This window comes from Carassius carassius, chromosome 25 (genome assembly GCF_963082965.1).
Source record: "Carassius carassius chromosome 25, fCarCar2.1, whole genome shotgun sequence".
NCBI classification, from domain to species: domain Eukaryota; kingdom Metazoa; phylum Chordata; class Actinopteri; order Cypriniformes; family Cyprinidae; genus Carassius; species Carassius carassius.
In genome coordinates this window covers 2760045-2766359 of record NC_081779.1, presented here as the reverse complement: position 1 = coordinate 2766359, position 6315 = coordinate 2760045, and the positions used below count along the sequence as shown (strand labels likewise).

At 38.8% G+C, this 6315-nt stretch overlaps 1 long non-coding RNA gene across 1 annotated transcript; it reads left to right on the top strand.

Annotated features, from left to right (window-relative positions):
- Positions 1 to 4401: 4401 nt before the first annotated feature.
- LOC132104615 (uncharacterized) lies at positions 4402 to 5610 on the top strand. Its single transcript, XR_009423559.1, has 2 exons — positions 4402 to 4992; positions 5106 to 5610. It is a non-coding gene; the product is annotated as an uncharacterized LOC132104615 (long non-coding RNA).
- Positions 5611 to 6315: the final 705 nt, after the last annotated feature.

Genomic DNA, 6315 nt, shown 5'->3' with positions numbered 1-6315 from the left:
TTGAAATTATGTTGAAACGATTTGTCTTTTCAAATCTCTTAGCACCAGTCATTTTATTTATCAAGTTGGCTCATTGTTTCGTGCTTCAGAAATGTGACGTTGTTTCCAGAAAAAGAGCATAGTGAGTGCCGATGCTCCCTAGTTTTTGCAGTGCATTGTGGGATTTTAAGGGAGTGGATGTTACAGTGCACTGGAAGGATTTTGTGCTTGAGACAGCCCTTAAAATGGCTGACTCCCTGATCAGTTTGAGATTCAGATTCATCATTAACAACAAAAATGCATTTTAAGAGATTAGTTACGCAGTGTAGTCAGATTTTTTTATTAATGGGAGTCTTTGCGAGCTTAAACTGATAAATTTTAGCAGCCTAAAGTTGAGAATTCTTTACTCGCTTTCTATACACAGTTATTATTGTTGTTGTTTTTTTGTTTGTTTTTGTCACAGGTGTGGTGCGGGAGAGAAGCATGAACACAAAGAATATAACAATAAACTGTTCTTCAATGATCCACATACGAGTCATACATAGCAGGGAAGTAGCATACACACACCAGGCTAAAACAGATGTACACATTGAAGAGACCAGACAAAGAAACACTGAACAGAATACAACTAATATAGGGATGATAATTGGAGAGACACACCTGGACATGATGACACAATCAAACACTGACAGAAACAAGGTCACAGAGGTGACAGTTCAACCTCCTCTCAGAAGCCACAACCTCCCGCCATGGAGAAAAGGGATGGGATGGAGAGGGACTTAGGAGGAGGAAAAAGAAGAACAAGTGGGATGGATAAGTGCTGGCAGGAAGACAGGTAGACACATACTGGAGGAGGTTTAGGAGGTGGCCGGATCACCGGGAGGAGGACAAACAACAAAGTCCAGGGTGGTGATGACGGAATGGATGAGTCATTTAGGAGACAGGAAGATCCACGGAGGAACAAATGGAGGGAGGAGCTAGGTAGACGATAGAAGGGAGCCAGAGCAGGACCCAGGCCAAAGCCATGATGGCGGCCCACAGTGGAGCCGACAAAGGGAGGAGCCATGGTGGAGGAAGGGCTGACGACTCCAGGGGGCCGAATGATGGCGGCGGAGCAGGTGGAGAAGGAGCCCAAGGTGGAGAGCCAATAAGACAGGGTGACAGGAGGATCCAGAGAGCTAAGGCAGAGAAGATGGTGCCGGAGACCAAGCTGAGCTGGGGATGGTAAAACAGGGATGGCATGAGGAGGCAAGAAGGGTAAAGGGTTTGGGGATGGTGTGCGCCACCCACACACAGTGGAACGTCATCCTTGGTTGTTTCTTGGGGATGCAGACAGTCCAGGACGCGCAGACAGAGAACTCATGAAGGCAGAAGAAGAGGGGGCACATCTACATACAAATCCCAGTTATAGTCTATTGAGCTCAGCTCCCCCTCAGCCATGGTGCAGTGAGTGGAGCTTCCCTCCACACTCTCCATAGCGCTCTCCCCCATGACAAGCTTTGTAGCTGGCTCTCTCACCTGGTCTGACTTCACGGGCTGTGGCTCCGAGGTGATCTTCAGCACTGTTGCATTCACTGGCGATGGCTCATAGGTCGTGGCAGGCTCTCCGTCAGAGGTGATGGCTGCCCTTTGGGTCATGAGTAGTTCTGGTGTTGTCAACCGTGATGTCCACGGTGGGCGGTGATTTGAAGGACACCAGCAACCACTCAATGAAGGTGTCGAGACTCTCTCGAGGACCCTCTCTGGACAGCTCCACTTGTGTGGTGGTGTTTGGTCCAGTTTGATAAAACGAGCAGAGGCAGCTATCCTGGTAGTGTTTCAGGTTTGGTGACGAGTCTTCAGTGTGTCTTCAGAGTGATTCCCCTTCTGCAGGATCATCCATTAACAAAACTAAAAACTGACCAAAACAAAAAAACAAAATGTGGTGAAAGACGGCGCTTTATAAAGTCTGGTCTTCTGTCATGGGTGTGATGTGGGAGAGAAGCATGAACACAAACAATATAACAATAAACTGTTCTTTAATAATCCACATATGAGTCATGCATAGCCAGGATGTAGCATACAGACACACCAGGGTAAAACAGATGTACACATCGACGAGACGAGGCATTGAATTATAGTTAAACACACTATTTTGGACCCAACCACATTTTTGTTGCTTCTGATGCCCAAGTGTTTATTATTAATCTGTAGCTACAAAACATTAAGGCAATAAAGTTATAAAAACAAAATAAACAAAAGAAAGAAAGAAAGAAAGACAGTATTTAGAAAAAATTGTGTTGCCAGGTTAACAGGAAAAAAAATATGTCTTAAAGGGCACATACAGCTTTCACTGCTTTTGGATTAACAGATATTTAGATAGTCTCCATATACTTGTCTAGTTCAACTAAAGAAAAGAGTTAGCCAGTATGTTTTTATGTATGTGAAATTTAGCTAGCAGGAAATAAAAATTAATCAAGTTATAATTTCCTGCACTCCAAAACGTAGGGTTGTTTACTGTACTCAGTCGGCCCTATCATTCACCCGGCACAATGCAACGCAAGGCGCAGCGTAAGTGGGTTTGCTAGTTTCAGTCCGGTGCCGATTGCATTTTCCCGTCCAGCGCCACGTCGTTTAATTAAAATGCATTTGCGCTGCTCTAAAAAAGAGGTGTGTTCAGGCGCATTGCTAGCGCAATGCTATTCTAAGGAGCTGAAAATAGACTGCGACATAGACCAACTCAAACCTGGTCTAAAGTCTAAAGTCAATAGCGCAATATATTTTTTGTTATTAAAGAGCGTGTTGGTGGAAAATGCACCTCTGGGTGGGTCCGCAGTGCGCGTTGACTTTGCTCATCACACAAACATACCAAATATTAAAAACAAAAGGATTACAGTGTAAAAGAATATTATTGTGTAGGCTACATATAAAAATGTAATGATGGTTTGCCATTGCGTGTATTAGAATTAGGCTACCTATTTGCAATTCAGCCTATTATTACTTATAATGATGAATGAAATTCTACTTCATCCCACGCTTTCTTCACCTTTGGAAGCTTTGGTGGATTCCTGCTTGTCCTGCAGATGATCTGCTCGCGAGTTTTAACTTTGCACACGAGCAGATCGGTTTCTTTGCTTGAGAAGTGTTCAGCTTTTCCGGCAACAAATTCCGCCATGTAAATAGCGATCCACCACAGCACGAGCGCCTATCACTCTTGAAGGGAATGGGAGATGACACTGTTACCCCCATTTCCGTCGTTAAAATAGCAAAAGTGGATTTGGACACGCCCGGAGTGTACCTGTGCCGTGCGCTTTACACTTTGCATTTAGATATAACCCAATATCTGGGTTAAATATATTGGATCGCTTGTTGGGTTATTCTTCACATTTATTGGGCTATTTCTGTAACAATGCAACCAGTTGGGTTAATATTTTGCATTTCAATTGTCAATTGGTGCAACTAAGACAGAAGATACAGTGGTAAGTTAATAGGCTTATGTGTGCAAGGTTACAGCAACACTAATGTACTGTGAGATTTTCCACTCAGGCAAAATTACCCAGAAGCCATACAATATGGCATTTTACTGTAATGTAGAAATGTGGTGTTGTTTTTACAGTACTGTGCTGCTAAATCTACAGCGACATCTAACAGGTAATGCTTCTTCCAGGATTTGTTAAGTTCATTACACATTTAAAGCTATCCTTGGGTCAGAATAGAAATAAAGCTAATAGGTTAAAATAGGCTAGTACAAAGCCCAAAATATACTTCCGTATACTACTTTCAAAGTATACTCCATTTGGTTACTGACACATGCACACTAGAAAGCTTCATCCCAGTGCCTGTAATATTTCTCTAAAGGAAGTTTTGACCAATAAAAACATCTCTGTATTGGTTTAAACTATAGTTGCATGTACAATATCTCTTAACTCCACACAATGGAGGCATCTGTTGTCGCTGTCTTCAGCTTATCCTCATATTCTCTTCCAGTGTATGTTATCTATATAAGCCCAAAGTATATCTCAGTTTTTATGCCTGCTAGGATGTGGTAATGTTTATTTGTTCTATGTGTGTACATTTGATACGTTAGTTAGGCTACTGGTTGATAATCAGCTAGCATTAAATGCAGTCATGCAAGTCTGACATCCTATAATTAATTTGTTTAGTTTCAAGTCTCATGGTCCAAGCTGTCTTGTAGAGCAAATGCTTGCTTTACCAAAACATTTATCAATTTTGTTTCCCTTCTGTCATTCACATATTTCCTTACTTCATAATATCCTTTTGAATATTGTAAACCTGATTTTATTATTATACAATTATATTTTTATTCTCTTTTGTTATTTTCAGATTTCAAGCTGTTTCAAGGTCAGACACGTCATATTTGCATATTTGACGGATTAATTTGTCTTTAAGAAGCTTTGCATAAAGCTCATTTTGCATGCATTTTTAGGTCTTGCCAGCTGAATCATTCAACCAATTTTAAACTCTTTAAATACAAAAAAAAAAAAACCTACTGTTGCTTTTAAAATCAAGAAAAATTCTTTGTCATTATTTAAGTGTGATTGAAAAATGTTGTGTCTTTTATTCACCCTCATGTGTTTCCAGAACTGTATGAATATTTGTATTTTTTTTTCTGTGGAACACAAAACAAGATATCTTGAAAAACGTGTTGTTGTTGTTATTGTTGTCAATACAGTGGAAGTCAATGGGATCCAAAGTTTGAAAATATATATTTTGGTTTTCTACGAAAGAAAGAAAAAGTCATATAGCTTTGGAAGGACATGAGGGTGAGTAAATGATGACAGAATTTTCGTTTTTGGGTGAACTTTCCTTTTAAGGGGAAGATATTATACAAATAATAATAATAATAATAAATGTATTCACTTCCATCGTGCAGTTATATCACAGTCTCCGCCTCTTGCAAGGGTGTTGATTAAATGTATAATATTCAAATAAAAGCCAAAGCTCACCTCTGGCATTCACACTAACATCCATCTAGAGAATCGACCGACAGAGAACAATCAACCATCGCAAACGGTAATTATGACTATGTTTTCTAGGTGACTGTATTAAATGTATTAATATAGAATAAAGCATCTAAAAAGTTGGAACATTATAATTTAATTTAATTATTTTTCCCATCTAAATAGCGAGAGACCTGAATATGGCTTCTAAAACTCAAATACTTCTACTGCTAGTGGCTGTAATGGTTGCAAGCTATGGCCTTAACAATGGCACAACCAGCACCACAACCAGTGGCACAAACAGCACCACAACCAGTGGCACAACCTACAATAACAAATCTGCTGCAGCATCTCTTTCACCTAAGGGGATCGTGGGGCTGCCTGGACTTCTGATCTACACGGTCATCTCCAGCGTGGCTCTCAAACTCTTCCACCTGATCTGAACATCAGCTCTCTCAGTATGTTAACCAGCAAAAACCTGCAGGATGCACCTGTGACAGTGACTGCACAAGTTTCTAGCACTTCTATGTCAGCGTTTGTCAGATTACTGATTTTGCTTATATTTGCTGCTCCGCAAACTATCTACACACTCTTTAAATAGATTGGATAGATATCTAAGATTGTATGTAGACTTCATAAAAGAATAATGATGAATAATGAATTATGAAGAATAAAGGCAAAAACACATTTACTGACTTTGCTGAGATTTCTGAATAACCTTCCACCTGCAGAACGGGTTAAATGAATAGTTCACTTCCAGAATTTAAACTCAAACTTGTTACTTGTTTCAAACCTGTACGAGTTTCTTTCTTCTGTTAAACTCGTACAGGTTTGAAACAAGTAGACGGTGAGCAAATGATGACAGAATTTTAATTCTGGAACTTTACTAATCCTTTAAGAAAGGGTGTTTATATATAATTATTAAAAAGGATATGCATGTTTATATAGCTGTGGGCATATGAGTAATTTTATTTCTTGATAATGCTATATATCACAATATGGAAATATGGTTGTTATTATACCAACATTTTAGATTCCATTTATTAATTTATTTTTTCATTTATGATACAAATTGTATATTTGATATATTTTATAATATTTTATAATAACTGAACAAAATAATATAGCTTAATATACATAGGCCAAAGTAAAAACTTCCCAAAGCTTACTGAAGACAATTATAGAATCAGTAATAGAATAAAAATAAAGAAGCTACAAACAATAGGATGAATATATGCAACACAAAAAAGATCAGGTACAACAAAAAATCAGGTAGGTCTGCCTTACAGAAGTAAGTAAAACTACAGAAACTGAATAAATTAATCAAATGTAAAATAAAAAAACTGCATAGTTTTCACTGTATAAATTAAACATATAGTGATTTTTATTAAAACTT